Source organism: Neoarius graeffei, chromosome 19 (assembly GCF_027579695.1).
Source record: "Neoarius graeffei isolate fNeoGra1 chromosome 19, fNeoGra1.pri, whole genome shotgun sequence".
In the NCBI taxonomy this organism is placed as follows: domain Eukaryota; kingdom Metazoa; phylum Chordata; class Actinopteri; order Siluriformes; family Ariidae; genus Neoarius; species Neoarius graeffei.
The window spans coordinates 65,622,376-65,632,289 of record NC_083587.1 but is presented as its reverse complement, the minus strand read 5'-3'; positions in this window follow the sequence as shown (position 1 = coordinate 65,632,289).

Here is a 9,914-nt window from a genome sequence, read left to right as displayed (position 1 = left end):
GAAGTTGCTACCATCACTCCGTGCCCTTGGTCGTCATGCACTTTTCCAACATGACTAAACACACATCTAAGGCCACTGTTGGATTTCTGAAGAAGAACAGGGTGAAAGTGATTCAGTGGCCAAGTATGTCTCCTGATCTGAACCCAATCGAACACCTATGGGGAATTCTGAAGAGACAAGTTGAGCATCACTCTCCATCCAGCATCCAGTCACTAAAAGGGGTCATTGTTGAAGAATGGAAAAAGATTGATGTTGCAAAATGTCACCAACTTGTTCATTCCATGCCTAGAAGACTTGGTGCCGTCATTAAAAATCATGGAGGCCATACAAAGTACTAGATGTAGTAGTTTTTGTTGTGGGGTGTACTCATTTTTGCACCACCCTAATTTGAGTAAAACTGAAAAATGTGTAATCTAAGTTTATATTATTAACCTTACTTTCACGTTATAAGTTAAACAGATGTTATATTAAACTTTGTCTTGTCAACATTTTGGAAATTGTTTGTGTTCATTGAGATATTGTTTAAAATGTTACTTTTCAAAGGGGGTGTACTTATTTACGCTCAGCACTGTAGCTTATCTGTGCTGTAACATAAGACTCACTTGTATTTTACCTCTACTGGCTCACCTGTACTTTGATTTGTAACCCATAATAGTTCACCTGTACTCTTACCTCGGCTGCCTAACTTGTGCTATGACTCATACTAGCTTACCCGTATGATTGTGTTATGACCTATGACCCATACGAACTCACCTGTGCTACAAGACCTAGACTAGCTTACCTGTCCTGTGATCTGTCACCCATACTATTCCACCTGTACTTTAACATATAATCTTTACTAGCGTACTTGTGTTATAACTTATAACCTCTACTAACTAGTTCACCTGGACGTTGATCCATGACCTTTACTACCGACCTATATTAGCTCATCTGCGTTCGGTATGACCTGTGACCTCTGTGAGCAGCTCACCTGTATGATCTTGTCCTGTATGTTCTGCACGGTAAAGCCATACAGTCTCGTCTGTTTGTAGAAGACGTGGGAGAGGATCCTGCGCTCCAACTGGAAGGCAACTTCCCCCAACAGCCGCTCATGATCGAACCCTGACATGTGGGGCAACGTGTCAGGACGTGCAGATCTCCGAGTTGTGAGAGGAGACGATGTGTAAGGAGGTGCGCAAATGCCAGCTCTGAACGTGCTCTCGTCCACAGAACTGTCACACGACTGGAATGTGGATTTCTTTCCTGAATCTCACACAAAAACAGATCCAGGTCATTCTCAAAACATGGTGACTTTTGAAATATTTTGTTTGGAAATTGTGACTGTAATTAGATCTTTTTTTTTTGAAAGAATACCCAATATTCTTCATCATTAACACAGTGGCATTTTGTTTGAAGTCACTGAAGTTAAAACTGTGCAACACCAGTGACACCACTAACATCTGCTCACCTCACTGACCCCCCAGTAATTTCTATTAAAGATCTATTTTCTAAGATGGTGTCGACATCACCTCAAAGCGCACACCGTTAATCACACTGGCACTAATTAAGTATCCAATTTAATATTTTACTTTTTCTTAACCTCCTAAGGCCCAAGCTGTTTTTTTACATGCATTTTTTATTTCTCTTTGCTATTTGGGCTTATTAGAACCTGATTAGAATAAAAACTAAGCATCATCTTTTGATAAGATGTACTTTTAGAGAAAAAGTATGTCCACATATGTGGATTCTTGTTCCGAATTTCCATAAAGTGCTGTCCACGCATGTGACCGCTAAGCCCTAGGAGGTTAAATAAAAACTTTATCCCAATAAAAACATTCAATATAACTTATCTGTGAAGATTCTCAGTTATCCAGGTACATAGTAATCTGTGGTTGGTAGAAGAGAGCAACTGGACTTGCTTGAAGATTCTTGAAGATGTTTCTCCTCTCATCCGAAAGGCTTCCTCAGTTCTGTCTGACTAATAGGGAGTATCCAGTATTTATCCTCTCATGGATCATCATAGAATCCGAATCAGAATGCTGATGGCTGCATTGTAGGTGGCTGATAAAAGATGTCTTAGACACCCACCTCTGTTCAGTGATGGTCGTTCCAACTGACAAAAATGAACGATCCTCTCTGGCTAAGATGTCTGCCAGTTTTCTGGAAGTCCTCTCATACTCCCGCACCAGTCGAAGGGAACTCATCCCAAAGTGCGTAGAAACATATCTGTTTCTACGCGGGAGTATGAGAGGACTTCCAGAAAACTGGCAGACATCTTAGCCAGAGAGGATCGTTCATTTTTGTCAGTTGGAACGACCATCACTGAACAGAGGTGGGTGTCTATGACATCTTTTATCAGCCACCTACAATGCAGCCATCAGCATTCTGATTCGGATTCTATGATGATCCATGAGAGGATAAATACTGGATACTCCCTATTAGTCAGACAGAACTGAGGAAGCCTTTCGGACGAGAGGCGAAACGTCTTCAAGAATCTTCAAGCAAGTCCATTTGCTCTCTTCTACCAACCACAGATTCAATATAACTATTCATCCTTTTTTAATTCTGGAATTTTCCAGAACACACTGGATCTAAGCTGCTTTATTTATAAGTGACTTGTTTTTGAGGGTTTTTTTTTATTTTGGATTAAAACCCAGTTTAACTGATCAAAGAGACTAAACACTATATGAACAAGATAAGAAATATAAATGTATATACCACTCAATATCAATATAAGTATAATATATATCATTCTATCTACATTCACTGGATATGAGCAATCGTGTGCTCTGATTGGCTACACTGCTACTAGGATATCAGCTCATATACTGTGAGTAGAGAAAAACAAAATGGCGGAGCGTGTTGCTGGACCAACCGAGGACGAAATAAAAACTCGACTTGAAAACAAAACCCCAAAAAATACAAAAAAAAGTAACAAAATATGGAATGAAAGTATTTGATGATAAGGATGTATCTTTTTTTTATTTTCAAGAATTATCATCACATTTTTCACAAACTGCTCCTGTCATTTCGCCGGTTAGTTTACATTCTAAGGGCCTCTGCATGCTCTTGTGACAAGGCTTTCGCAGACAGCTTTTCGCAGACAGTTGTAATTTATCGTTGAGCGGGGAGTAATAGGTGTGCGCGATGTTATTCACCGCCACAACGCAAGGGGGCGCGAAGTCGCTAGGAGTAGTTGGTGGGTGTGGTTAGTGGAGTGTTTATCCTCCGGTTACTTATAATGACTAGAACTGGAGTCGTATAGATGTCCGTACTTCCTCACTTCCTCGATCAACCGCTCTTCGTGCTGCTCCATCTTCGCTCGTGTTTTTAAAAATGGCGGTCGTGAAAACAAAACAAACCGGGAAAGTAGGGAAGCGGAAGTGCGTGTACAGCGGATGTAGAGTGGACCAATCAGAGCCCTCTTGTCTGCGAGGCTTCTGCGGTGGTCACAATTTTTGGGAGGCGCGCGCAGAGCGTCTGCGGAGGTGGGGGGGCTACGCAGACACTGTCTGCGACACCGTCTGCGAGGACTGAGTTGTCAGCATAAATTGGCCTTAAGTGGACATTATTTTGTTGGACGTTTATATAAAGTTTTTATTTATCGAATTTGCAAAAAATAAAAATAAAAGTGCTGTTTCTCAAAATCCAGTGAATATGGATAGAATAAAACAGTTATTCCACTCACTCTCGTCGTACAGGGCTGATAGTCGACAAGGCACAGAGTTCGCTATCAGCTCATGTACGACTTGAGTTCATGGAATAACTGTTAAATACGGTTTAGAAAGAGACAAATTTTTTTCTCCATGTCTGACAGGAAAATTGAGGAAACTTTTCCTGTTGTAGGTCCGTTAGGATCCTCAATTTTTATTTTATTTTTGTAAAATATCAAAATAATCAGAGAGAGAATTTTTTTTAGAGAATTTTTAATTACAAGTTTACATACACTAAGTTGACTGACTTTAAACAGCTTGGAGCGTTCCACATTATGATGTTTTGGCATTAGAAGCTTCCGATTGGCTAATTGACACCATTTGAGTTAATTGGAAACACACCTGCACCTGTGGATGTATTTTAAGGCACACCTTCAAACACAAGGACCTCTTTGCATGACATCATGGGAAAATCAAAAGAAATCAACCAAGGCATCAGGAAAAGAACTGTGGATCTTCACAAGTCTGGTTCATCCTTGGGCACAATGTCCAGATGCCCGAAGGTCCCGTGTTCATCTGTTCAAACAATAATACGCAAGTCTAAACACTATGGGAGCACACAGTGATCATACCGCTCAGGAAGGAGACGGCTTCTGGGTCCCAGAGATGAACCCCAGAACAACAGTGAAAGACCTTGTAAAGATGCTGGTTGAAACCGGTAAGAGAGTCTCATTATCCACAGTAAAACGAGTTCTGGACTGACATGAGCTGAAAGGCGACTCAGCGAGGAGAAAGCCACTGCTCCAAAACCACCATAAGAAGCCAGATTACAGTTTGCAGCTGCACATGGGGACAAAGATCTTGATTTCTGGAGACGTGTCCCATGGTCTGATGAAACCAAAACTGAACTGTTTGGTCATAACGATCATCGTTATGTTTGGAGGAGAAAGATGGAAGCTTGCAAGCATCAGAACACCATCCCAACCGTGAAGTATGGGTGGGGCTGCTTTGCTGCAGGAAGGACTGGTGCACTTCACAAAATAGACAGCCTCATGAGGAAAGAAAATTATGTAGATATATTGAAGCAACATCTCAAGACATGAGCCAAAAAGTTAAAGCTTGGGTGTGGATGGGTCTTCCAAATGGACAGTGACCCCAAGCGTACCTCTAAATTAGTTGCAAAGTGGCTTAAGGACAACAAAGTGAAGGTATTGGAGTGGCCCTCACAAAGCCCTGACCTCAAGCCTATAGAAAATTTGTGGGTGGCACTGAAAAGGCGTATGCGAGCAAAAAGGCCCACAAATTTGACTCAACTCCACCAGTTCTGTCAGCAGGAACAAGCCAAACTTCCAGCAAGATCTTGTGAGAGACTTATGGAAGGCTAACTTGGATCAAGTGTTTTGGGGAAACAGTTCAAAGGCAATTTACCCAAGGACGCGTTATCCTAATGGGCTTCATGGGCAGCTGCCCAGGGCCTCGGAGGTAGCGAGATCGGAAAATATGAAACGATATTTTCAGAAGTTTTGATCATATCGATAACATTTTTGATGCATTTCGCCATCTGTAAGGAAGCCCACCTTGTCCCGTCGCATAAATCACCCGTCATTGTCAATATGATCACTGTCCACCATGTCTTCACACCATGTGCGATTGCTCTAAGACAACGAGGGAGGCTCAGCCACCTCTAAAAATGACGAACATCGTGTAGGATGAATTGCGCTAGGCTTATGTTATAGCCGACCTTATAACATTGCTATTTCAGATCCAGAATCATAGAAATATATGTGCTCAACCCAACTACAGTGCGAAATCATTCCCTTATAACTTTAATGTGTGCGTGAGTTTTTCCCCCTCGTGACAGCACGATGCAGCCCAGCCTCAGTGGACTTCAATGGCATTTGGGAGCTCTGCGCTTTTCAATCTCAAAATGCAAGACGGTTATTGGACAAATACTGCAAAAATGCCCGCCCACGGACTCCCAGCCTCACCGTGGGAGGGACATGGCAGTTTTCGCGAGGAGACTGGTGATTGGTGAAAGCGGCCGGATATTTTCTTTGATTGACAGCTCGTTTCAACTATAGACAGGCAGCGGTGAATTTCAGTTCAGTCCCATGCGGATTCGCAAGTGCTGTGGTGTATTGTAAGAGCTCAGCTTACATTTTGATTTCATTCATTACATACGGTTTCTACCAGCTTTTTTAGTTTGTATATATTTTCATTGTAAATAAAGTGTAAATATAGTGTTGTCAAGTTTGCTATCTTAGTTCCAGAAATTTCGTTTGTTTGAGTGACTGAACTTGAACTTGAGGGGGCTAGTCAGCTAGCAAGAAAGCTGCGCACGGATGCCAAGCATTGCTGATTTAATTTTGGCGAAGCCATTTGCCAGTCTTCCTTTCGAGGAAAAAATTAAAATTAAAGAGCAGGGTAGACCAACGCCTCAAATTGACTTGGTGAAAAAGGTAGGGAATAATACTCGTTCCTTTCAGCTCTCCTGGTACGAGAAAGTGAATTGGCTAACAGCAAGTGACCCACATCAACAACAGTAAATAGGCTACTTTAGTAATATGTCATGGATGGACCAAAAATATAGAATCTATTTAAAATGTTTATGCTGAGTATATTATATTTATGGAATATATATTTCTCTGGATATGAATTAAACACAGCTACAATTTGGAAAACATTTTTAAACAAAAACACAGCCGAGAACATTTCACACTACAGACCTGGATTAAAAGTGAAGGGTTATCAAAATTGTCAATAAAACATTTCTCAGTCAAAATAAGTAAAATATAGGGAAAGTGTCATTGAATGAAATGTGTGGCCCCCAGCTCTACTGCTGAGGTTCCTGACAAAGAGCTGCTTTCAATAATGATCAATTTTTTTTTTTTTAAGATATTTTTTTGGGCCTTTTGCACCTCCATTGGATAGGACAGTGCAGAGACAGGAAACGAGCGGGAGAGAGAGACGGGAAGGGACCGGGAAACGACCCCGGGCCGGAACCGAACCCGGGTCGCCCGCATTCACGGCACGGCGCCCTAACCACCTGAGCCACGACGCCCCCAATAATGATCAATTTTTAAACAACATGCCACAATTTTAAAATATAAAATGTTAAAATATCCCCCCCTCCCCCATCATGTATATTGGACGGTAGGCTAATGGGCCAAAAGAACCTGTTATTTCACAGTTTGTGACGCAGCCAACAATCAGCCAGATCAGAGGCAAGAGTATGGCCAAAACTGATGTGTTTTTTCTTTTAAAATCTGGAAATATCGTAACCGACCAGCCTCCCCTGTTTGAAAGACTACCAGCCGCCACTGCTTCACACGCTACGCCAGCTTGAGTTCAATTATTTAATTAATGACTTCGCTTTCCAGAAAAGTGCCCTTGTAAGTTGACCCATGGCTGTCAAACTGAATGCGCAAAGCTGTGTGCCACTGCTGTTTGGGACATTACGTGTGTGAAAGGATGAAATGTTTCACATAGCCTAACATTTTGAGATTTATTTATGAGAAGCAAGATATTTTTCTTTCTTTGTTATCACTCTTTGTTTTCACAAGTTAAAAGTCGCCTGGATTCCAAAATGAAAACGAACGGTTATATACTGAATGAATGTTCTTGTTCTGAATACTAAAGAAACTGCTGTAGGCCTCGGTTATGTTCTTGACATGTTGTTCATTGACTCACTCATTCAAAGGCTTCTTGAGGCTAAACTTTAGTTAACCAGACTTGTTAACCGTGATGTCTGATGGATTTTTTCACCATGCAGTTGCCTATTTCACCATTGCTTTTTCTCGATTAAATAGGTGTTGATGGATATAAAGTTTTATCGTTCAATAGTATTTCTTTTTTTTTTTTTTTTCCAAATATTTTTATTGAGTTTTAACATTGGTATACTTACATTTGAACAAAGACAATATATAAGACAATACAAAAAAAAAACCTTTAAAGTTTAACATAAACCAAATTCAAATGACAGAAAGAACTAAACCGAAAACAAATAATAACTAATTAAAAACCTCGTTAATACATACATTATTAAAAATAAATACAAAAATATATAATAATAATAAAATAAATTAAAATTAAAATTAAAAAATTTAAAAAAAAAATAAAAAAAAATAAAAAAAGCTTCTCAATTGGTGTCTGTATTATTCACATCTGGTGTTCCATTGCCTCCATCTTTTTCCAGAAAGGCTAAAAATGGGTACCATATCTCCTCAAATTTACTGCCTTTACCTTTCACTATATATGTTATTTTCTCCATGACCATATTATTTGCCATTTCTTTCAACCAATCATTCACATTTGGTGCTTGAATTCTTTTCCAGAATAAAGCAATTAAACGTTTTGCTTGTAACAAACACATGTCAAGAAAAATATATTCCCTTCTTCCCAATGTCACTTCGAGAGGATATAAGTGCATAACAAACACTTTTGCTGATAATGTTAAATTTATACCTGTTATCTTATTTATCATATCTCTCAGCCCCTCCCAGAATGACATTATGTGTTCACATTCCCATATACAATGATAGAAATCACCTTTAAATTTGTTGCATTTTGTACAAGTATCAGGTATATCGTCATTGTACTTGTGTAGAATAGATGGAGTTATGTAAGTCCGCATCAACCACTTATATTGTAGTAGTTCAATAGTATTTCTAATTGTGCCTCGGCAAGGGTTAACGCGGCCCTGATTCTACCAAATACTAACCAAATGTATGTAAACTTTTGACTTTGATGAAATAAAAAAATTCTCTCTGATTATTCAGACGTTTTAAAAATAAAAAACTAATTTTGGGATCCTAACTGACCTAAAACAGGAAAAGTTTCCTCAGTTTTACTGTCAGACATGGAGAAAAAAAAAAAGTTTGTGTCTTTTTCAAAACTGTATGTGAACTTGCAGCTGTGTAGAAGCGTCCGTGGAGGATTCCGGGAACAAAACAAGCCTGTTAAATTTACAATCAGCTTAAATATATGAGCTTTTCCTCGCATCGATTCTTTTCAATCAACGGATCAATCCAAATTGTCGGATTGTTATTACATCCTGAACTTGCACACGTTGGTGTGGTGAAGTTTTTAAGGTTTGGATTAAACCCAAGTGACCAATCGAACCAGCGAATAACGAGAAGAACTTAATAACGATCATTTTGATGATGGTGGATTGTGACATTGTGTGACGAAACAGAAGATGATCACGGCTGTGAGGTCGAGTGCTGCGAGCTACCTGGCCTCCTCTTGCTTTTCACCCTGACTGGAGAGGTTCCATCGACCAACACGTGCAGCTTCGAGCGCAGCTCCAGATTCTCATTCACCAAATTATTCAGCATTTTCAGATCATCCACCTCACACTGGAGTTTCTCGATTCGAAGAAACAGCGAGGTGTAAAAATCATCCGTCATGGTTGAAAACGAAGCAGAAAAACAAACAAACAGTGTTCAGTTCGGAGACAGAGCAGCTGACTGACTGACTGGGAGTTTTAACATCAGTGGAGCGGAATTCAGAATGCTGTCGCCATGACAACACTGATGATGCGTAGCTGTGCATCACAGCAGAATTCTATTCCAAAAAACAAACCAAAACAAACCCTGGACTCAGATGTGGCACTGTTGAAGTGTTATGATTGACCAGTGGTTCATGTTAAACACTCAAACGCAAACCTGAACCCTTTTAACACTTTTCCACTGGACAGCAGGCTACGGTACAGTACGGTATCAATCCACAAGCCTGTATTTTCCCCTTATGGGAGGAGCTAGAAACATTGCACACCACTGATGAGTCAAATACAAACAAACACATCATGACGTGTTTGAATTTCATCATGGTCTCACACAGACGCTGCGTTTACATCAGTTTGGGAAACCTGTTCGTAAACCCGACCATCTCTGTCCGGGAATTAACAAGCAACGAGTCAGACGACTCCCTAACCATGCTGAAGGAAATAACCTTCAAAGTGGAATTTTATGTAATTAATTCAGGTTACAAGTCATAAATTAGTGAATATTAGCTAGAAATGTACTACTAAGAAGCTATAAAATAATAAATGTTAAGACATAGATGCTTTCTGGAATTCTCCAGCATGACAAAACCAACTTTCTTTCCTGCCAGGATTAAAGTTTTGGCACCCCTCGCTATGCAACACGCACCAGTACCACACATTTAACCATAAAATAAACACGATGCCCATTTTCTCATTTCATGTTACAGAAACCAGTTTGTGAATTCCAGCTGCACTGTAAAAAAAGAATAGTTGAGAACACTTGAAATTTCAAGGCA